This window comes from Polypterus senegalus, chromosome 4, assembly GCF_016835505.1.
Source record: "Polypterus senegalus isolate Bchr_013 chromosome 4, ASM1683550v1, whole genome shotgun sequence".
NCBI lineage: Eukaryota > Metazoa > Chordata > Cladistia > Polypteriformes > Polypteridae > Polypterus > Polypterus senegalus.
In genome coordinates this window covers 25953411-25978665 of record NC_053157.1, presented here as the reverse complement: position 1 = coordinate 25978665, position 25255 = coordinate 25953411, and the positions used below count along the sequence as shown (strand labels likewise).

The 25255-nt window shown below is 37.6% G+C and overlaps 1 protein-coding gene across 1 annotated transcript in view; it reads right to left on the bottom strand.

Annotated features, from left to right (window-relative positions):
• Positions 1-25255, bottom strand: part of kcmf1 (potassium channel modulatory factor 1) — an 86456-nt gene that overhangs the window by 50755 nt on the left and 10446 nt on the right. The gene's annotated exons all lie outside the window — the stretch shown is intronic.

Here is a 25255-nt window from a genome sequence, read left to right as displayed (position 1 = left end):
GCAATCCAAGCTGTGAGAAAACAGTAATAAGGAGGCACGTCAGACGTCGTGGTTCATTTTCTGATGCAGCTAGATGGAAACAACTTTGTGACACTGCCGCCAAATACTCGCAGAAAAATCCACAAGTTCATAGAGACGCTGTCGCTGAATACTCGCAGGCAAATCCACAAGTTCATAGACACGCTGCCGCTACATATTCGCAGGCAAAACCACAACTTAATACCGGGAACGCCTGTTAAACATCTTGGATTCACGAGTAGCGATTTGGGTAGTGAACGCATCAATGAATGAAACCTGTTATCTTTACAAGGGTCGACAAACATGGAATGCAACTTGAACACGTCCTCCAAATACAAACCTGATTGAAAGAAATAATGATAATCAAATCCTGGATGACAGCAACACTCATAACAGTGACAAAACAATTACACTGACAATCATGTTACGTTATTTTTAAAATGCTTCTTTTTCTTTTTCATAACTTCTTTAACACACTACTTCTCCGCTGCGAAGCGCGGATATTTTGCTAGTATGTTTACACATGAAAATTTTACATATTGGTGTTTTAAGTAAAACACCAACACACAAAAAGCTTGCAATGGTAACTATTAATGTGATCCCAATCTATACTGCGAAAGACAGAATGTCAATATCTATATGTATAAGTCACAAAACCTGTTAGTTTGTTTTATGCACATCTTTTTTCAAGCCACAGATATAAAATTTGGCAAGGGGTACACATCACCATAAATAAAATTTTAAGCACATACCTTTACATCTTGCCCCACAATGGGTGGCTTGGAATTATAGCAAGTGGCAACAAATACTACAATGTATGATCAATCCACTGAGAAATAGTACGCTGTGATATTGGTATGATGGTTAGAAACATTAACTTTCAACCATGAAATCCAGGACCAATCATCACCTATGACATTTTACTTTTCCTTTAGTCTAGCAATTTCCTCACTATTTCTTTCTGCTAGGAGGTGTGCCAGTTCATACCGAAAACCGTTTTTTATTTTTGTTATGATACAGATTTTTCTAATACCGCAACACCGGTTTAAATAGCCTGAACAACATTCGGAACGTGGCGCAGCAGGAAACTGTTTAAGGCAGGACCTTTTTCACTGCTACACCACTAAACACGCATGCGCCGGAGTACATGCGTTAGTAGAGGTATTGAGCGGTGAAAATGGACAGAGAATATTCCGAAACTGAAGCTGTAGCAAATGATAAAGTTGAACATGATGACACAGAAGAACTACTGCCGAAAAAAGGAGCAGTGTCTGTTGTCAGGAGATACTTAGTTTTAAAAGGTCGGATGCGGACCAAACAATTACTTACTGCAAATGCAGTCAAGCTAAAGTTGTTGCCGGAGGTGGCAACACGAGCAATTTGCTGCACCACCTTGGCCACAAACATGCTTTGGCGTACCATAAATGTATGGAAATAAGACTGGCACCCTCCATGTCCTCAGGTAAAACTGAAAAATCTAGAGGACACTCAAGTCAGACATTACTTGTAGACACGTTTGCTAGATATACTGCCCACGACAAAAAAAAAACAAGCGGTAGATCGAGATCAACACCATTACAATCCATTTAGCCAACAGTTCAGTGGACAGAGATTGTTAACATTAACAGAAAGTGTACTTGGTTCACAAAAAATATTTACTATTTATTCCTTTTCTAAGACATGTTTAGTGCAATACAACTTTTTACAAGCACCTCTGGATATTTTACTAAGTCTCAATGCCTCTTTGGATGGTTGAAAATATGTTGTCAAAATTAGTTAGTTTAAGCTGTCTGCAAACTTTGTAAAAAGTCATGCAATGCGATTCCATCTCTTCATTAGTGCCACCTCCTTGAAAACTAACAACTTTATGGGGCCATGCAAACATGTATTTATACTTGTGTGCACATTAAAATGTTTTCTTGTACAATGTACAATTCCCATGACAGTGGAATACTGTAGGTTATTCTTAGCCAGTCTACTGCAGTAATTGCAGTGGAAAATGTTGTTAACATCCACTCATGCATGGGACAAAAAAAATACTATGAAACCGGTATAATTTAGAAAATTACCGTGATATAGAATTTTGGTCATACCACCCAGCACTACCATTTCTGACATGGCTCCAAGGTGCCCTGAGTGGGGTAATAGTATATATGGGATTATTTATTGCAACTAAAGGAAAAGACAAGAATACAGTATACAAAGATGCTTCCCAAAGCCATCAACAGTTCAGTGCAAAATGTAACATGTTTAAGAGTAATAAAGCTGTTAATATAGAACTTGCAGTTAATTTAATCTTTCCATTTTCTCACCTGGGTAGCAGCAGGTTACTCAGCTAGTATAAAGTAGAAAAATGGTATACAGAATTGTTTCCCTTTCCAATTGAGCAGATACTTAACTCCCTACAAACAGCCCATAATGTACTATGCATATCTGATTACACTAAATATTACGCTTTAAAAAAAGTTGTTACTTTACTTTAGAAAACTTTATAAAATCATATTAATGCTTTACGGAATAGCTAATAAAAAATTTACTCAAAAATTTAAATTTATGTTTACAGATGTCAATTGTTTGGAGGATAATATGTTGTGACTCAATATTCACTGGTTCATTTAAGTTATATTTACTTAAGTTTATGTAGTCTAGCTAATTATCAGGAGTACAATTGACCGATGAATAAAACCAGTTGACTGGTGCTACTAAATGACTTTTAAGTATGTAATTTGTAATTATTGCTTCACCAATTCTCATGTTGTTATGGTTGTGAAATAAATGCAAAAAAAACCTTTATTAATAAAGTTGTTTTCTAATTTTATTCAAAGTTATATAAAAGAGCTCTATTTTCCACTTATTAAACAGTTTCATACCCAAAAATAAACCTTGCTGTTTCAAGTACTTTTAGTTTCTTAACTTTACTACAAAGTAATTTTTCAAAACTGAAGACCTCTCATATACCTAGAAAGGATAAGTGTATTCAGAAAATGGCTGTATAAATGACATCTCATGAATTTTAGATAATCACTTGAAGACAAATCGTTTTGCTCATTGAAGTGTATGTACAGCTAAGTAGAAATGGACAAGTACTTAGTGTTTTAGACAAATTCTTTTATTTTTAGTAAATTCTTGCTGCTTCTGGCATTCATAAGATACACTAAAAGCTTTATTGAGTAGACACCAATTATGTCAATACCCCAGACCTGTAAAAGCCCTTGACATTTTCCAGAAAAATATAGCCATTTTAGTTTAGAAGCACACACATCACTTTTTAAAGCCAACAAGTTTGCGCACTACTGACTTAAGTAAACATTTATAGCAAGTTTACAGAGACAATATTTATATTACACTAGTCCTGAAGATTAAAACATTACTCCTGTACTACTTTTATCCTCATAAAGCTGCTACTTCAGATTTTAATGAATATCATAAAGTGACACAATTCTTGCTGCAACTTAAATTTAGACATATTTTATTAAAACATTATATAAAACATTTTATTTCCTAGATTTCCAAGTTAATCAATCAATTAGTCAATCCAAAAAAACATTAATTATCAGCAAATACTACTTTGAAAAAGACTGCTCACTCCAAGGTAGTTTAGAATTTTACTGTTACTGAAGCACTAGGGCTGTCAAATTATCCAAAAATTAGGATTTGAAAATTCATTAAAAATAAGTAAGTAAAATACATTTGAATGCAGGTTGAAAGTTCTAAGTGTTATCACATTTTTTTAGTTTTTAATATGCCTTTGAATGCTTCACTATTATTATTTTTGCTATTTTGCTTGCAGTCTGCCCACAAAGCATGAATTTGTGACTCGTGCAAAGACACAACCTTTACTTGGAAAACACCCCGTTCAAACAAGATGGGATTTTCTGAGCATGGAAAGTGATACGATCGAAGAGCAAAGAGGAACTGGAACACTTCACATGCCTGTAATGCATATATGAAACCCATACAAAATCTTAAATGTAAGTAAAAGCAAAATGTTATATATCTGAACAGTTACTGTATGATTAACTGACTACGGAAAAAAAAGAATCCTTATTTTCTAATTCTAGATTTGTACTCTAGCTAAACTATGCTCACTCATGTTGAAATAAGCACAACAAAGCCAGGGTTCTGAAATAATGGAGTAATGTAAAACTGACACACTAACATGCACAACTGTCATCCACAGCATTACTACTCTCAATAATAAAAGCAATCTTTTTAGCATTAAGTCTAGCAACTCAACATTTTTTAGCTGAAAACATGACCCTGAAATATACTTTGTAGCCAACAATGGTGTTGTACTTTGAAATTACCTAAAATGTATTGATTAGACTGTACTTTTGCAATAAAGACTTCATTATGCCTTTCACATATGATAACCACACTCCATCACAGCATCTTTTTGGCATTGCTATCACTGCTTATCTAGAATACTGCAATGCCAACTTCAGTGGTCTTCACATAGTAAATGCAGCCACTAGAATTCTCACTGAAATCTAACATAATTATCATAGTAGTCAATGTAAGGTTGCATCACTAAAACACAATTGCTTTCATCTCACAAAGCTGTAAATATAAACACTACGGTGCAAATGAAGGGCAACACAAGACTGAACTAGGGCTGTCAAATCAAATGTCATCCTCGTTAATAAAACCCCTGTGTGCGTCTTCTGGTGAAGTGCGCATGTGCCGGGCCTCAGTGCATCGCACCGTGCCCCGCCCATGCGCACGCCACCATGGAAGCACACCAACTGGAAGCTGGGCACACAGTGAACAGCCTAGTCGCAGCCGCGCATGATAGGCAAACAAAGCACACACACTGGAAGCAACATCTCCTGGAAGAACGGTCAGCTCAACAAGTAAACATCAACAAAAGAAAGTCTGAAAGACAAAAAAAAATACGAGCAAATAGATCGATTGAAGAAAAAGAAAATGAGCGTCAGAAAAACGCTAAAAGAGAAAGACTCAAAAGAGCAAACTTTAGAAAAAGTTGGCATTTACTTGCCAGGACCAGTTTTCAGCCACGGTCAGTTATATGTTGCATTATCAAGAGTTTTCCAGATGTTGTTGTCAAGGTTTTAGATGGTCCTGAACAAGTCAAACTGTTGCCAAACTCAGACAGAATATTTATAAGATATGTTGTCTGTAATTAAATTTTATAGAAACATTTCATGAGGTAAAAAAAAAAAATAGAAAATTTTTCCTAAATATCTTCTTCAGATATTGTGTATTACAGATTGTTACAAAGTTTTACACTAAGGCACTATTAAGTATATTTACTGTATTGTCATATACGTTTCTTTTTTGATTATTATTTTACTTAGGGCTTCTTGCAAAAATATTTTTCACAAAAAAAAATTAAGACCATTTAATATAGACTGTACCTACTAATGTTTATGCACTACTGTTCTAGCACCCGTTATTGTAACGGGCTGAATGTCTAGTTATTCATAAATAACTCAAATACTGTATATAAAAAAAAAATGCAAATGTAAAACCTACCTAGTTGTAAAAGATTTTTACTTTAAACGATACAAATTTTGGCATTGTGGAACTCCATAACCGCTTTGCAGTATTGCCATATTTTATACATTTCAGTTTTACTACATCACTTCTACCATCAGCACTTTTATAAATTTTGAATGGTTAGCCTGTATTATCAAAAAATGGATAGTCTTCTGCTTCTTAAACAAACCATGTTTTTTTTTTTTAACATGCGGCTCTGCTTTTTCATCAACTGGTATCTTAAGAACATATTTTTAAATGCTTCTCCAGCTTCTCCCTGAAAACACACTGCTCAAAAAAATAAAAATAAAGAGAACACTTAAACACTTAATCATCACAGTCTAACACCAAGTCAGCTGAGCATTAGAGATATCAGTCTGTCCAGTTAGGAGGCACAAGCGTTTGTGATTCAACTTCACCTGCTTTGGTGCAAATGAAAGTGACATCTGGTGCACTGGAGAGACAACACCAGACAAACAAGCTTCTCTTCTTCTTGTGTAATTCAAAACATGCATGTTCCACATTCCTTGTCTCTGTATTATATGCATTGTGCTTCTGGATGAGAATTCACTGGGCACACAAAGCCGACCCTCCCCTGACTAAACAAAACAAAAAAAGTCGCAGGCTTGTTGGTCTCAGTCATTGGGTATGTTACATTAGGCAATCGGTTTCATGAGAGTGTGCTGCTGACTGCCTCTGGCTTGCTAAGATTATGTAATGGAGGAAACGACTGAAAATCACTTGGAAAAAAAAACTCTTTTAGGGCGGATCTCGACTTTTGTAGAGAGGGAAAGCCTGTGACATGACAGTGAGTTTTGTCACCATTAACAGCTGATTGTCGCCCCCCTGGATGTCGACTTTTGTCGTAGGACTCTGATTTTTCAGAATCTGATTTTGTTGACAGTGATCAGGAGATCGAGCAGGAGAGTGCACCTACGGCAAGGTTCGCGTGGGAGGAATACCCAGACATTGATCCGTGGGAGCCAAACTGGCTACTGGACTTCACAAGACGGCACGGCTTGCTGTTTGACACGACAGATTACCAGCCGCTGGACTACTTCAATCTGTTTTTTCCTGAGGCTGCTTTTCAGCTACTGTCAAACGAGACAAACAGGTATGCAGAGCAATTTTTGAATCACGGGCTGCGCTTGCACTGCATTCTCGTTTTTGAAAGAGGAAACCCACAACAAAAGATGAGATGAAGGGCTTTGTGGCATTACAAATAGAAATGGGACTAGACTGGCAATATAACTTCAGGAAGCATTGGTCCAAACATGCTTTGCTCCTGGTGGCTTTGGACAGATTATGTCGCGTGATAGGTACGGGCTCCTGCAAAGTTTTATTCACTTCTGTGATAACCAGAAGCAAATCCCAAGGGGTGAGCCAGGCTATAAACCCATGTATAAAGTTTAACCCCTGCTTGACATTGTGGAACCAACATATAAACAATTTTATCAGCCTGGCTGTGATTTGTCTGTGGATGAATCCGAGATAAAATACAAGGGACACCATTTTTCCGCCAATATATGCCAGACAAGCCCACAAATTATGGCATAAAGGATTTTGTATTGGCAGAAGCAAACACTGGTTCCTGCCTGAAAGTAATTACATATACAGGAAAGTATTCCTTTCAAAGAGAGAGAACTGTCCCTTGACAAGTCAGGTTGTGCTGAAGCTGCTTCAGGGCTATGAACATTTGGGTCATGTTGTGTACATGGACAATTTCTATACATCACCAGAATTGTTTATGGAGCTACAGAGCAGGGTAACTGGAGCTTGTGGCACAGTGAGGGTGAACGGGAGACACATGCCTTTCATAGTTGAAGCCAGACAGGCTGAAGATGAAAAGAGGCGACAATCCGGTTTTCATGCGTGCGTATAACTTGGTGGCATTGGCATGGCACAATGTCAAACGGGTGACTTGTCTGTCTACAGTACACACTAATAATATATGTGAGAAAGTTATTCATGAAAAGGGAAACCCAGGAGGTAGGAAGCTGGACAAGCCAGTTTCACTTGAGGAGTATGTCTGTAAAATCCCTGGAGCTGATCAAGTGGATCAGATGCTGGGATCATATGCTTATGGCAATAACTCCAAGTGGTACCACACTGTGTACCATCGCATGTGTGAGATTTCACTTACAAATGGCTATATATTGTTCAAGCAGGCAAACAGTAACAGCACTATGACTTCGGCAGATTTCCGCAAGAAGGTGGTTGACAGCTTGCTGGCAGAGTATGTTGCAGTGCCTTTGGCAAAGCGAGGAAGGCCATCACAAAGAGCAGTGCCAGACAGGCTGACTGAGCGCCACTTTCCTGCAACAAAAAATACAAACCTGAGTGTGTTGTGTGCAGCAACAGACAACTGAAAAGGAGGCACCAGTGCAAAACATATTGTAAGCAGTGCAATGTGGCAATGCATGCATTTAGCTGCTTTGAGCGATATACTTTGCAGGACTTTGCTATGTATCATGTACAGTATGTAAAATAATATAGTATGCAGGCTTATACAACATGCAAGACACTAACATTTGTCAAAAATAAATTTTTTGTTGATTGGATATGTTAAAACATTGCTTTGTGTTCTTTTTAAAAAAAAATAGTTTTTGGAAAAATATTCAGCCCTGGGAAAAAAGAAACAAAAAAAAAATTAGCCCTAAAAGAGTTAATGTGACATATCCTTAAGACATGGAATATATCTGCAGAGTTTTAAGGAAATTCATGTACACCGTAAAATATACTTATGAATGAATTCGGTGTTGTTGGTCAAGCCTCACATTGCTCAGGTCAGTACAGTTCTGAAGAGTTTACAATTGAGTAAATCTACTAAGGTCTAAAAGAAAACTGCAACCATCTGTGCTATTACATTATGACATTTGGAGTTTTCATTTTTGTGCAAAAAATCATGGAGATTTGTCTTGACAGAGTGCTTTGTCTTTCCTCCATTCACAACATTCCTACAGTAATCTAAGGCCTAGCCATAAAGTTGTTCACTAATTTTAGAGTGCTTTAAAAAATGAACTAAAATGCAAAGTGAAAAAACAGGATATTGAATCACATTTAGAGTATCACATTATGTGCACAAACCTAATCATTCTACTTTGAATTCAGCAAGCATAAATCAAGATTTATGAACAGCTTGCTAAAAATGGGAGCTTCAACAACAATAATAATACATCATATTTATATAGTGCCTTTTGCTGTGAATTTCATTCACAGCTAGCTGTTGCCTTTTGATGCTGGGATGGACTGTGAGCCCTTGTGATCATATAAGAAGGAGGGTTCAGAAAAAACAATTGATGGGAGTTTGGTTTTTTTTTGACTGCATTAAAGGAGTTCTTTTTTTTTTTTAGCCAATTATTCATAGGAGCAGCCATTCTCCGACAATTTACTCTTCCTCTATGTACATACCTTAAACATGAACTTTCATCAATTGTCTGCAAGAACTTCTCAGTGTAAGTAAAATGATCTTAAAGTGAGTATGGTCAATACTTACACTACTGCATAGCCCAAGTATCCTTCAATACATAAAGTTTAAATCAAGGTTCAGTGCCTAAGCCTACTTCATCTGGAGATGAACTCTGGCCAACCTGCATTATATCAAACTCTGCTTGCTCAGAATAAAAAAAAAAAAGTTTTCATAATTTATTTTTATTTATTTTTTTTTTATTTAGATCATGCATCAATACTACATACCCTAATGCTAGCACATTGGGAATGTGTGGGCAGATGAATTTCCACTTTTTAGTATTAAAAAATTGAAAATATATATATATTTTTTAAACTTTAGACTTTGATGATGGATGAGATCCCATTTTGGAAGGAACTGTTCACCTGACCACTCTATACACTATGCAATCAATCATTTAACACTAGAATTACCAGAGCCTACGAAAAAACTCGTAAATCCGTCCTACCTTAAATCGCTTCTTAAAATCGTTCACAGCTCTCCACCAGCGTCTTTTGTCATCTAAATGTGCTGATAAAAATCAGGCTGCAAGCAGCCAGCTATTCTATCCCCCCACCGACTTAGAACTTGCACAAACTTCTCCCAGCTCATGCCTTGATTGATTTTCTGGGAGTGAAGTGGAGATTTAGAGTGGAAATAATAGATCGTTGTTTGGAACACACGCATTACATGTCTGTTCCGTTTCTACAGTAATCTGTGTAAACACATTGCTAAAACAGAAACATTTTTATATTCTTCTAGTAGATGACAAAATGTAGGCATAAACTATATAATGTATGAAGCCTGAAGTATCAAACAAATACTTTCACAAAAGCTACAAATCTAACACAACAATTGCGCTTTCAAAAATATAACTGCAGAAACAAAAAGCCGCCTTAACATGCGACATTGACACCCGTTTATTATGACTGCCTCCGTGGCGCATTAAAATCAGCTGCCGACTGGGAATCAAAGGGTCGCAAGTTCGATCCTGCACCACTCCGTTTTGAGAAGTAAACTGCTCTTAGTCTTACTATTTTAGAATAAAAGCATACACTTGATTTCAGTCTGTAACAGCCGGTGTAATTTATGATACTTGTAAAGGTTAGCTTTGGTTTTTTAGTCAGTTTTATTATCTTAGCCGCGTTCATGAGCCCAAACACACCCCACCACCGCATCTAACACTGATGTTTTCACATAGACGCGCTGTAAAGGAGGTAAACTCAGCTCCCTTCTACATCTGAGCAAGAAGGCACATACCATTGCTTGCATAGTGCCTGCTGAGACTTTAGTATGCAAGCAATGGTATGTGCATTGTTGCTCCGATGTAGAAGGGAGCTGAGTTTACCTCCGTTACAGCGCGTCTATGTGAAAAGATGCGGGGGTGTGGTGTGTTTGGGCAAGTGAACGCGGCTAAGATAATAAAACTGACCAAAAAAAAAAAAAGTATCATAAATTACACCGGCTGTTACAGACTGAAATCAAATGTATGCTTTTATTATAAAATAGTAAGACTAAGAGCAGTTCACTTCTCAAAACAGAGGGGTGCAGGATCGAACTCGCAACCTTTTGATTCCCAGTCGGCAGCTGATTCTATTGCGCCACGGAGGCAGTCATAATAAACGGGTGTCAATGTCGCATGTTAAGGCGGCTTTTTGTTTCTGCAGTTATATTTTTGAATAAAAGCGCAATTGTTGTGTTAGAATTGTAGCTTTTGTGAAAGTATTTCTTTGATACTTCAGGCTTCATACATTATATAGTTTATGCCTACATTTTGTCATCTACTAGTACAATATAAAAAACGTTTCTGTTTTAACAATGTGTTTACACAGATTACTGTAGAAACGGAACACACATGAAATGCGTGTGTTCCAAACAATGATCTATTATTTCTGAAGTGGAGTCTAAAACTCCACTTCACTCCCAGAAAATCAATCAAGGCATGAGCTGGGAGAAGTTTGTGCAAGTTCTAAGTCAGTGGGGGGATGGAATAGCCGGCTGCTTGCAGCCTGATTTTTATCAGCACATTTAGATGACAAAAGACGCTGGTGGATAGCTGTGAACGATTTTAAGAAGCGATTTATGGTAGGACGGATTTACGAGTTTTTTCATAGGCTCTGGTAATTCTAGTGTTAACAACAGATAAATAGAGACTGTCTGTTAAATGAATGACACACCACATAAAGTCCCCTGACGAACTCTATTTTGTTTAACAAGGATGGAATCACTTAGTTTATCAATGTTACGTAAATATAATTTTCTACAGGAACTTTGCCATATGCTTTAAACCTCTTCCAAACTGAAACACCACCTTAAGCACATAGATCAAACCTTAATGGACCACAGAGTTTAAACCTAAAAGACAAACACCACAAACTAAATTGGGCACAGTACCCACATTGCCTACTGGGTTAAATACAGGAGTTCATTATTACGCATTGATAGTAACTAGTGCTGGGCAGCATACTGGTTCATACCGAAAACCGTTTTTTATTTTTGTTATGATATGGATTTTTCTTATACCGCAAAACCAGTTTAAATAGCCTAAACAACTTTTCGGAACGTGGTGCAGCGGGAAACTGTTTAAGGGGGACCTTTTTCACTGCTACACCACTAAACAAATGCAATGGAGTACATGCGTTAGTGAAGGTGTTGTACGGGGTCTCTTTTTCACTGCTACATCGCTAAACACACATGCAACGGAGTACATGCAGTAGTGAGAGATATTACGCAGTGAAAATGAAGAGAGAACATTCCGAAACTGAAGCAGGAGCAGACAAAGTTGAACATGATGACACAGAAGAACTTTTGCTGGAAAAAAGGAGTCACGTCTGTTGTCTGGAGATACTTTGGATTTAAAAGGTTGGATCTGAACCATTATGTTCAAATGAGTAAATACTGTTTCTATACTACTGGATAATATGAATTTCCCCTTGGGATTAATAAAGTATCTATCTATCTACTGCAAGCCAAGTTGTACTTGTTTTATTTTTTTCTATACTGCGTACTATTGTCTCGACATGTTGACTTTATTCTCGTAATTTGTTATGCAAGTGGAACATCGTAAACTAAACTTCATCTTAAAATGAATATTTCTTTAACTTGAATTTCTCAAACCCCGTCATAAGTTATGTAGCACATTAAATGCTTTGTGTTAAGTGTTCCCAGAGCCATGTTAATCGCTACATGCTTTTTAAACTGACTTCCTCTGCACTAAGAGGAAGCACAGGCAGCACACAGAATAAATTCATTTCGTGATATCCCTGCTCCCTGAACATTTAGAATGCTAAGATAGATAAGATACTTGATATAATTTTCATGAAATGCATTAAAGCATGTATTAATCATGTGGGGGTGCGGTGGCGTGAAGGTTGCACTGCTGCCTTGCAGCAATGGGGTCCCGGGTGTTCCCTGCTTTGAATTTGCATGTTTTCTGGTGGGTTTCAGTTTGCTTTCAAAGTCATGTAGGATGTAGGGTTTTGTTATGCTATATTAATCATGCTACTGTATGTATTGCTTGTATTCACCCTGCGATGTGCTGGCGCCCAATTCAGAATTTGCTCCTGCCTCGCACACGATGCTTGCTGGGATGGGCGCAACCCTGAATAGAGGGCATAATTAAACATGTATAAGGAAGTTTTTTTTTTTTTTTTTTTTACAGTTCTGAACACCACCGTGTATGTTTATTACCTTCTTTAATGCATTTCATTCTGAAAATATCAAGTATTTATCTTATCATTCTAAATTTTCAGAGAATATCATGAAGTGAATGTATTATGAGCGGCGATCGCTGCCTGCGCCTCCTCTTAGTGTAGAGGAAGTCAGTTTAAGAAGCGCGTATCGATTAACATGGCTCTGGGAAAACTTAACAAAAACCTTTTAATGTGCTACATTAACTTAATATGAGGTTTGAGAAAATCTAGTAAATTAAACATTGATTTTAGGATGAAGTTTTGTTTACAACATTCTACTTTAATTACAAAATAAACTATGAGAATAAAGTGGACATATCGACTTTAATCTCGACATAAACGGCAAGAATAAAGTGGAAATGTAGTTAACATCCACTCATGCATGGAAAAAAATACCACAGAATACCATGAAACTGGTATAATTTTGAAAAATACCGTGGTATTGAATTTGTCATACCGCCCTGCACTAATAATAACCCCACCTTTGAAATAACAGACAAATTGCTCAGTCCCTCCAGGAAGTTGCGATGTCACGATCACAACTATTAATGCAAATTTAACCAATCCTTGCAAATTTTGCGCAGCCTTGCAATTTTGTCCAATCACTGCAATTTTTTTGCAAATTTGACCACTCACCTTAGTCCCCTCCTCAAGTTCATTTCCTTGAAGCCAAGCCTGAAAGATGTGCGACGCGAAAAAAATCACATTCGCCATCAAATATTACTGCTAAAGTCCGTGCAAGTCAATTTCCTTAAGTATTACACAAAAGTGGTGGTAAACTGTGTGGCACCATGTGCAATGTTGTGGTTGAACACAGACAAAAGTCATCACTTGACAGTCACTTTTATATTGCAAAGCATACCCGGAGAATGGCTGAAGAGCGAGGACCACAGACACGACAAGTGACCATGACAGCGGCTGTTGCATCCAGATCAGTTGCAAGCATTGAAAGAAACAAGTTGAGTCAGATTAAAATGCACGTTTATGGAAAATGTTAGATAAGCATAATTAAAAAGTTACAGAGGCATGCTTGTCAGTCTGTGTCTCAAATGATATGTGGGTGTGTGTGAGCAAGTATAAGAGAAATAAATATGGTTACAGATAAAAATATTAAATGAAATGGTTAAACATGCTGTATGTGCTTTGTTTAATGTTTTAAAGTTGTATGTGTGAGAGTGTGTGTGTCATAAGTCACTGCTGCAGTGATGCAGAAGAGAGAGCATACACAAATAAGCTCACACTTTTATTAGTGAGAGTAACAGTGGAGTGGATAACTTATCTTAACCAGCTTTACTGCATTTGATCTGTACTAAATGCGTTTCTTTACTTTTCATTAAGATTTGTGAAGATTGGGTTTCCACATGCACTGCAGTCAACATTCCCCTCTCTCAAAGTGACCACCTTGCAATGTGAAGATTCCTCAGAGAAAATGTAATCAATGAAGGAAGCATTCCTGGATTCCACCAGCTTCAAGAGAAACACTTAGGCACAGTTTAGCAGAAAGAAAAAGGCGGCACTCAAAACACACATTGCTCAAAAGCCTGTTGCTGTCATATTTGATGAGACTCCAGATGTAGAGGGGAAATGTGTACTCAACATCCTCATTGCACCCTTGGAAAAGGATGAATCTGGGAGGATCATGGCCTACCTTGTACATACTGTCTTCCTACAGGAGTGCAATCGGTTGCCTCTGGGGTCAAGTGTCGCAAGAATACTACATAGCCAATGAGAATGTAAATGTGTTTGACACAGATAATGCAGCAAATAATGAAGAAAGCATATAATGCTGCACTGCAATCTTTACTCCCAACCTCACTACACATTACATGCATGACACACATAATGAAGCCCATTGGCGATGCCTTGCAAGAAATGCTATAAAATCCAGACATTGGTGCATATCTGCAGGTCCAGATCAGACTCATGGCAGACAAGTGTAACGTTATTGCACAGCTTCTGAACATCTTCCAGAGCCAATGCCCTATAACCACCAAGATTTCTGACTATCTTGAGGATCTACAGATGAACTTTGCTGCAGACAAACAGATGCAGTATGATACATGTGCCAAATACTATGAAGGGCTTGACATCTCCTTTACCATTAAGGCACACATCCTCAACACAGTGGAACAAGCATAAAACAATGCAGAGGAAAAGATCACCTATTGTAAGTCAGGGTGTTTGACCCTTGTCATACACTACATTTATGAAAAACAGTGCTTCTAGTTACAAACACATCCCAGGCTTCAGTGCTGTCCCTCAAGATGAGTTTGAGGCCTACTTCAAATGCCTGGGCCCAGCAGCACTCAGAGCTTTAGCGTGTGGAATGATTGATCTAGATGTGTTTTGGGATGGGCTACAGGAGAGACTTCCTTTGCTCAGCGTCTTAGCCGAAAGATACAAAGAGGTCATCATAAACTCAGCAGATGCTGAACGAAGCAACAGCATTTACAACCTGGTGTTGTCCAGCCAAAGATGATCATTCACCAACAACAACCTCGAAGCCTTGGTCTTCTGGCACCACAACCAACGCCTTACCAGTGGGGATTTTGAAAGGGGTGAGATGGAGAAAGAATCAGAGGAAGACATGGGGAACATTTAGGCAGCTTTCAGGACTGACTCTCATCATTTCTGACTTCAGGAATTATGGTTTCATGAGTTTTGAGTTCTCAGAAAAATAAAGTTTCAGCTTTGTTATGGATGTCTGTTAGTATAAAGTAATATTTTTGGTCTGTAGACCAAAATTCTGAGATATTTTTTGTTGATTTACACTTTATATAGTGTGTTGTAAAAACAATGTTAATAGAGGTTCAGTGGTATGTTGCTCCTACTGTGCATACATGTTATGTAAAGTTCTGAACTTTGTTTTTTTATTAATGGAGTTTTTCAACATTTCATTCCATTTTATTTATTTATTTATTTTAGTCTATTATTTTAAGAAAGTACTTGAACAGATTTGTTGTCACTGACAGCTGATATCAATGTTCTGTGCCTTTTTTGGAAAGATTACGTAGAAAAATAAAACTATTTTTGTAAATTCATTTGATCTTGCAATGTTATAGAAAAAAATAATGCCTGAAAATATCACAACTTTCACCACAACTTTTTGAAAAAGCTGCCGCAAAATCGGGCATTTTAGGCAGCAACAATCACAACAAAAGCCCGCAAAATCCTGGAGGGACTTATTGTTTACACAGTGCCATGGGCTTTTATGTCCTAGTAGTAATGGTTTGTGTATTTTCAGCATGCTCAATCATGTACTGATTTCTGAATAGTATTTTCAGACATGTACTAATATTAACACTTGAAAGAAAACTAAACATGAGAAGTGCTGTATCAAACAACAAAAAGAAATTACCACAACTCTCAGAAACAAAACAGGATTGTCTTCCAGGTGAAAAATGTATAACAGGCTAAAATCTAACAAATTCTGAATTCACAGAATAGAATAGTAATAGTAGAAAAAAAAATACTAGTCATGCAAACCTGTACCTGTTTTGAAAGACACATTTTAAGAAAGACAAGAATTCTATGTTGTAATTAGCACCAACAGTATCTTACAATTAAAACATTATTAATTTGATAAAAATCAGGATGCATTTCTTGAACTGGATAAACAAGACACATGAGCACATATAGGCAAGCCATTTTAAAATTTCTCATTGTAATACCCATTTTACTTGTGAAAAATTAAAATTCTTCAACATCTATAAGATTTTAATTACAGATATCTGCAACCCCATTTTGACTAATGGAAACAGTTAAAGTGTATGTCAACTTGTGACCAACTGGAACTGTGATATAGTCAATAAAAAGTGCACACAGCGAACACAGTAGATGTTTTTAAGTATACAGTAATCCCTCGCTATATCGCGGTTCGACATTCGCGGCTTCACTCTATCGCGGATTTTAAATGTAAGCATATCTAAATACATATCACGGATTTTTCGCTGGTTCACGGATTTCTGCGGACAATGCGTCTTAATTTATGGTACATGCTTCCTCAGCTTGTTTGCCCAGTTGATTTCATACAAGGGACGCTATTGGCGGATGGCTTAGAAGCTATCCAATCAGAGCATGTATTATATATTAACTAAAACTCCTCAATGCTATAAGATATGCTTCCCCCGCGGTGCTTGATTGTTTGCTTGTCTCTGCCTCTCTCACCTTCTCTGACATTCTCTGCGCCTGACGGAGGGTTTGTTGAGCAGAGGTGCTGTTTGCACAGAGGCTGTTTGCTTAAAAGATACTGACGCTTCTCTAAAAAAATGCAGCTTTATTGCAGTGCTCGGCATATTTAAAAGCACACGTATTGATTTTTTGATTGTTTGCTTAAATCTCGCTCTCTCTCTCTGACGTTCTCTGCGCCTGACGGAGGAGATGTGAGCAGAGGGGCTGTTTGCACAGAGGGTGTTTGCTTAGAAGATACTGACGCTCCTCTGAAAAATGTCGCTTTATTGTGGTGCTTCGGGCAAACTTAACACTAGAATTACCAGAGCCTACGAAAAAACTCGTAATTCCGTCCCACCTTAAACTGCTTCTTAAATCCCTTCACACCTCTCCGCCAGCCCTTTGTCTTCTAAATGTGCTGATAAAGAGAAGCTCGGAGCAGCCGGCTATTCCATCCCCCACCAATTTAGAACGTGCACGAACTTCTCTCAGCTCATGCCTTGATTGAGTATCTGGGAGTGAAGTGGAGTTTTAGAGTGGAAATAATAGATCGTTGTTTGGAACACACGCATTTCATGTCTGTTCCGTTTCTACAGTAATCTGTGTCAACACATTGTTAAAACAGAAACGTTTTTATATTCTAGTAGTAGATGACAAAATGTAGGCATAAACTATATAATGTATGAAGCCTGAAGTCCAAATAGCAAAGAAACATTTTCACAAGAATAACACAATTGCACTTTTATTCAAACATATAACTGCAGAAACAAAAAGCCGCCTTAGCTTGGGAATCAAGGGGTCGCGGGTTCGATCCTCGCCCTCCATTTTGAGAAGTAAACTGCTCTTATTCTTACTGTTTTAGGATAAAAGCATACATTTGATTTCAGTCTGTAACAGCCGGTGCAATTTATGATCCATGTGAAGGTTAGCTTTTTTTTTGTTCACTTTTCACTCTTTCAGTCGCGTTCAGAATCAATCCATACAACCCCATCTGACACGGCTGTTTTCACTAAAGACGCTATAGCTCTGCAGTGTACCACGATGCATACTAACGCACAATCACCCCGGTTCTGACACACAAACGCTGGCGGCTACCTTCTTCGTATCTCACCGTCACTTGCTTTTCGTTTTATTGAGTGTTCCTGCCAGTCCCCGCATGTTGCTGTATGCTTTTTCTTTTGTACTACAGGACATGCAGAGGAAAGAATGGTAAAGACCAGTAACTTCGCGCTATATGCAATCATCAGACACTCCCCATCTGCCCGTGTCGTTCAAACACAGGAACATATATTGGTGTAAGAAAGTACAGTGTCAGGTGCTCATTCAGTGTGATAGAAATCATAGCACAGAGAGGTGTGTGCACTGCAACAATTACACATGTCGTAAATGTAGGAAGGACGGTCCTTGGGTGTGTGGGAACTGTTAATATTTGAATGTGATGATTTCATATAGCACGGAATGAAAATCAGCACTTCTTAGCATTGCACCATGCAAGCTGTCATATCAATCGCCTACTGTAACTTGCTTTCTTTTTCTTGGTTATACAGGTAGTCTTGCACTTGTTTTGTTTGCGAAATGAAGTGTCTGCGTGCACTTTTGTGGCATTACACGTGTATTTTTGAGCATGCCCGTTTGAGCAGTATAAAAGTATTGAAAAGTATAACAAAACAACGGGCAGATGGGGAGTGTCTGATGATTGCATATAGCGCCGAACTTACTGCTCTTTACTATTCTCTCCTCTGCGTGCCCTGGTGTACAAAAGAAACAGAATACAGACGCGCTATAGCTCTGCAGTGTACCACGATGCATACTAACGCCCCACCGGTTCTGACACACAGACGCTGGCGAAGCTGCCTTCTTCGTATCTCACCGTCACTTGATTTTCTTTTTATTCAGTTTTATTGAGTGTTCCTGCCAGTCCCGCATGTTGCTGTATGCTGGATATGTTCATATGTATTGTCTCTTTCTTTCAGGTGTGTAATAGAAACCACAGCATAGAGAGAAGTGTGTACACTGCTTCTTACAGGAAAAGTCGATGGAAAAAGTGCACTTGAATAAAAGTGCACTTTTGTTATACTTTTACACCAATATATGTTCCTGTTTTTGAACGACACGGGCAGATGGGGAGTGTCTGATGATTGCATATAGCGCCGAAGTTACTGGTCTTTACCATTCTTTCCTCTGCATGTCCTGTAGTACAAAAGAAAAAGCATACAGCAACATGCGGGGACTGGCAGGAACACTCAATAAAACGAAAAGCAAGTGACGGTGAGATACGAAGAAGGCAGCTTCGCCAGCGTTTGTGTGTCAGAACCGGGGTGTGATTGTGCGTTAGTATGCATCGTGGTACACTGCAGAGCTATAGCGCGTCTTTAGTGAAAACAGCCGTGTCAGATGGGGTTGTATGGATTGATTCTGAACGCGACTGAGAGAGTGAAAAGTGAACAAAAAAAAAAGCTAACCTTTACATGGATCATAAATTGCACCGGCTGTTACAGACTGAAATCAAATGTATGCTTTTATCCTAAAACAGTAAGAATAAGAGCAGTTTACTTCTCAAAACGGAGGGGCGCAGGATCGAACCCGCGACCCCTTGACTCCCAAGCGGGGCCTGAGTCTATTGAGCCACGGAGTCAGTTACAGTAAAGTGGTGTCAATGTCGCATGTTAAGGCGGCTTTTGTTTCTGCAGTTATATGTTTGAATAAAAGTGCAATTGTGTTATTCTTGTGAAAATGTTTCTTTGCTATTTGGACTTCAGGCTTCATACATTATATAGTTTATGCCTACATTTTGTCATCTACTACTAGAATATAAAAAACGTTTCTGTTTTAACAATGTGTTTACGCAGATTACTGTAGAAACGGAACAGACATGAAATGCGTGTGTTCCAAACAACGATCTATTATTTCCACTCTAAAACTCCACTTCACTCCCAGATACTCAATCAAGGCATGAGCTGAGAGAAGTTCGTGCACGTTCTAAATTGGTGGGGGATGGAATAGCGGCTGCTCGAGCTTCTCTTTATCAGCACATTTAGAAGACAAAGGGCGCTGGCGGAGAGGTGTGAAGGGATTTAAGAAGCAGTTTAAGGTGGGACGGAATTACGAGTTTTTCGTAGGCTCTGGTAATTCTAGTGTTAAAAGCACACGTATTGATTTTTTGATTGTTTGCTTTTCTTTGCAGGTGCTCGCTCTCTCTCTTAAATTCTCTGCTCCTGATGCAGACACTCCTTTGAAGAAAAGATATATTTGCATTCCTTTAATTGTGAGAAAGAACTGTCATCTCTGTCTTGTCATGGAGCACAGTTTAAACTTTTGACTAAAGGGTGTTATTTCATGTCTAGAAGGCTCTAATAATGTTAACTGTGTGGGAGAGTTTATAAGGGCTTAAAATATATAAAAATAACCATACAAACATATGGTTTCTACTTCGCGGATTTTCATCTATCGCGGGGGGTTCTGGAACGCAACCCCCGCGATCGAGGAGGGATTACTGTATGCCAAATTCAATGCCTGTTAGCATAAAATATGTGGAGGGCTTATAAAATTAGTTTTAAAGAATTCATTCTAAGTGTATGTAAACTTTTGACTAGGGCTGCAACAATTAGTCGACTTAATCGACGATGTTGACTACAAAAAATCATCGACGTGGATTTTTTTTATTGTCGACACGTCAAACAGAACCTTCAATAGAGGCTCCAGTCACAAAGAACCACATTGGTTTTTAGTAACTGCAATGCACTACATGAACATCTGGGGGCAGTATCGTTTGTCAGGACTACACACACTCCTACCAACGAAGAACAACGTCTGAGGAGAAAAAAGAATGTAGATGAAAATTAATGTGGTTGGAATGGCGAGTCAGATAGAGGGGGAAGAGATAGAAGATAATTAAGACAGAAACTTTCTAAAGCGTGGGAGCACTTCATAGATAAAGAAAAAAAGTGCAGATTATGCAAAGAGGAGCTCTCTTTTCACGGCAGCACCACCGCGATGCATGAGCATCTGAAACGCAAGTATCCTGGACCTGTGATGCCGCCGTCTCTTGAGAATTTATGCTGGCGCTGTTAATTAGTTAGGGTCAGAACACGAGGGGAAGGAGAGCGTGAACAAGACTGTGAAAATAAAAGTGAAAAAAGCTAACTTTTACAAGCAACAAATTTACACCCAATGTTTGTTTTCAAATAATATTGCATTAGTGAAATGATGTTTTCTGATTGGTACTATTCAGGTCATACAATGATTTCTTCAAAATGCAACATATATTTGTCTTTCTTTTTTTTCCCCCAGTGCTGCGCGCTGACACCAGAAGGCGTCAGCTTATTCAGTGCTATTAGCAGCACGCAGGTGGCTGGTTGCTTGTGCTACAACAAGCTTGACCTGGCGGCGATCAAAGTACATTTACTGTGCAAGGCATGTATGGGGTCCACTGAGAAAAGAAAACCGTTCATGGCTCACCTTGCAGAGGAACATTCTCTCCTCTGCATGTCCTGGAGTCCTATGCAGACTGGGCAAGATCGGGAAATGTGGTCATTGATTACAACCGCAAGAACGTACAATGAACGTACATGAATATGAATAATGTTGTATCCGTGCCACAATGTTTTCCAAAATGTACTACAAGGTCATAAAATGAGTAATTCCAAATATCATATATACCTATGTCTCTAATTTTTTTGGCAGTACGGCTTTGACATCATGGGCCAAAAGGCGCATACTAATTCAGCGTAAGCAGGAACACTCAATAAAATTGAATAAAAAAATCAAGTGACAATGAGATATGAATAAGGCATCTTCACCAGCGTGTGTGTGTGTCAGCTTTTATCCATCCAGATCAGAGAATTTCCAGTTTGATTGTCTCAAAATACCACTCACATCTACAGTTATTCTCAGTTTCAGATAAAAAGTAACAGCGTCAGATCCCTGGGGGGTGGTAGTATGTATCGTGATCGTGAGTGAGAGAATAAAAGTGAAGAAAAAAAAAAGGTAACTTTTACAAGTACTATACATATACAGTGGCTGTTACAGACGCAAATCAAATGTATGTGTTTATTGTATAATATTAACAATAAGAGCAACTCACTACTCAAAACGGTAAATATACGAGGCAGTCAGGATCGAACCGGGGGACTCTTGATTATAAGTCAGCAATTCCTACCGCTGCAGCATGGAAGCTATTGTATCGTCCTTGAACCTTTCGTGAAAGTGTTAATTTGATCTTTGCACTTCAGGCTTTACACATTATATAGTTTGCTACTAAAATATGAAAAACGCTTCAGTTTTAACAATGTATTTTTTTGGTTAAGTTAAATGCACTTTTTTTTATTTAAAGACTACGTGCACTTTAGTTTGTATTGTTAAATGTATTTCTTTTTTATTGTGATGGTCACACTAATATAAAAACATCTGATTATTTTCAAATTCATGAATGTTTCACTGGTTGTTATTTTAATTTGATTATTATTCATTTTAATTGTGTTAATGCAGAGATATCAGGGTGACATTCACAGGTTGACAGATGTGAGCAGATGAGGTAAGACATGCACTGGAGCCCAGAACAGGATGTGCAACCACAGGTCGCAAGCATCAAAATAGTCAGGCATGAAATAATCGTGACTAATCGAAATATAAATTGAATGATTAGTCAACTATCACAATAATTATTAGTTGCAGCCCTACTTCTTACTTCAACTGTAGCTACCCATGTCATCTAAATGTCTAAGGAGGATTCCATAAAGGGCATGTCCTTCAGGCATATTTCACAAAACCTTCACTAAAAGTCATTACAATTAAAAAACTGTAACAGCCCATCAGACTATTAGTAGGACTTAAATAACCAACTCACTCAAGAACTGTACAATAAAGGACAACAGAAACTAAATGGAATGACGACACATCTACCAAAGGTTTTCTTGAAAATAATACTTGGGTGGTTTTAAAAATAAGCAATTGAATAAGTGAAATTACAGTAAGGTGTTCATTTTTCTTTTTTTTTTTTTTAAACATTTTATTTAACTTGACTCCTTTGTCCATTTCTGTCTTGCAACTGATTTTAAACCCACTTTTGCCAAAGCGAGTTTCTTCAAATTTTGCATACATGTTCAGCATTGATGACAATACCATAATCCGTTAAAACTGATTTATGCAAAAAATTTCACCATAATTAATGGTTATGCAAATTCCAATTAACGCACACACAAAAATGATGGAGAGAGAATATAGTGAGATATAGGAGCTTACAACTGAAAGACGCATCGGAATGCCCCTTCACTTCCAGTGAATGCAGTGGGTAAATGTGTGTGCCGACTTTACTTGTTTACAATTGCAAAAGAGTAGCCTTGATGACCAGGGTGAGGAAGCGTGCCATTCTGTCCTCGATATTTTATTTTAGCAGAGACCGAGTGCTAATCCGATAAGAGAAGAAACAGACCAAAATATAATTCTTTTTAGCATTCAAATAATTCTACTATATTATGTAATACTTTTAAAGAAGATTCCCATTCATGAAAAATAAAGAAAAATAATTTGCATAATACTCAAAAAGTTAAAAATATATATTTTTTGAAAATTAATTTATTAATTAAATCAATTAATTTATGTGTGCCAATTAATTATATTTAGTCACATATAACCATGAAAATTGTGGTTAAAGAAAAATGTATTATATGCTTTTTAGTGCATTTATAACTAAAGTAAATAAAATAATTTTACTTAAAAAAAATTTTTTCATATATTTTACTTTTATACTGTTGAAGGCGAAGTTCAGTACTAACTTGTAAAAAATGCACTTAAATGTTTGCTTCCTCTTCTTTAAAATTATACCCACAAGTGACAGAAGTGTGCGTGTGTGCCAAGAGACACAAAGAGAGGCTCACATTGGCCACTAAAACTAAACTCCCAATCACTTCAATATGTTGCTCAGAGCAAAGGTATGCAGGCTCTTAGACATCCCACCTATCTCCGTTAATACAGGAGGGCCCAAGTTAAAATGTTGCCTCAGTGTTCGTCATTCATGTTCACAAGATTTTGGTTTCTTTGGCAATGTGCAAGAAACTGCACAACTTTATTTTGGAACGCTACACATGACCAATATCATATTACTGGATCAGCCAATTCAGATTTTTTTTTTCATTTTTATCTAAAAAAAAAAAATTCTACACTATGCCCCTGCATAACCAGATGCAAATGAGCGTTATATACAAAATATACATTTACAGTGTACTAGCTAAACATTCCTAACTCTTGAGGTGTACTTATAAATTTGGATTACCATTTTAAGCAGTACTTTTCTTACCAAACCTTATACTGTATCATACTCAAATAACACAGAATAAAACTTTAAAAAAAAGCCAAAAATCTATCAAATGTTCATAACATGTTTATCAAGAAGACACAATGCTAACATGCTTAGAAATTTGCAAGTGAAGCAGACACATTTTACTGCTATGCTACCAAGCCAATTGTTTACTAAGCTGCAATTTCAAATGCATCTTTACCTTTAATTTTGAAATTGCTCCAAACTGTCCAAACTCAGACAAGCCATACTCATTTTAATCGAATGACAAAATAAAAAGTTCTAGGTTCATTAATGCAGCTGTTTATGCCGTTTGTCTAATTGCACAGGACAACTCCTCAGATTCCTTTTCCTCAGTTTATTACTTCACTTTCGTTAATGCAAAAGCTAGTGCTCCAATCTTCTCTCTCTCACTCTCCAGTAAAGTGTGCCTTACTGCTCTCGGTTTAAAGGAATTGTGCAGCAAAAAAAAAAAAAAAGGAAAAAAGACCTGGCTAGCATTAATGACTAAAGTACCGTAAGGCTTTGAAAATAAAATGCTAAAAAAATATTTTTTTATGATCAGCCAATTTACTCATCATCAATCAAGCGTTCTGTAGTATAACTACTAAAAATAGTCTTTCTGGTCATAACGTAGCTTGCATAGAGATAGAGGTTTTTAGGCACAGTTTGTAAATGCCATGTTATTTACAATTATTACTCTATAAAAGTTCAGGCCAAAAAGCCAAAAGCCCCCAAAAAAAATGCTTTCAACTGTGACAAAACATTTAGCACAAAAAATATTCCTTGACTAAGTATAACTGCCATGAATATAGATATACTTCAAACGATCTTGAGCTCCAAACCAACACTGTCCACACTTCTTGCAGGAGTGGTATTAAAATAGAGAGCCACGGGACAGCAGGTTTTCACTTCAGAAAACGTCTTTGGAAAGATAGCACGTTTGTACTCACATTCTGCCACCAAAGACATTTGTAATGTTTAGGAAGGCCTAAGCGAAAGTTTATGGATGTGGTGAGAGAGGACATGAAGGTAATGGGTGTAATAGAACAAGATGCAGAGGACAGAAAGATATGGAAGAAGGTGATTCTCTGTGGCGACCCCTAACGGGAGCAGCTGAAAGAAGAAGATTTT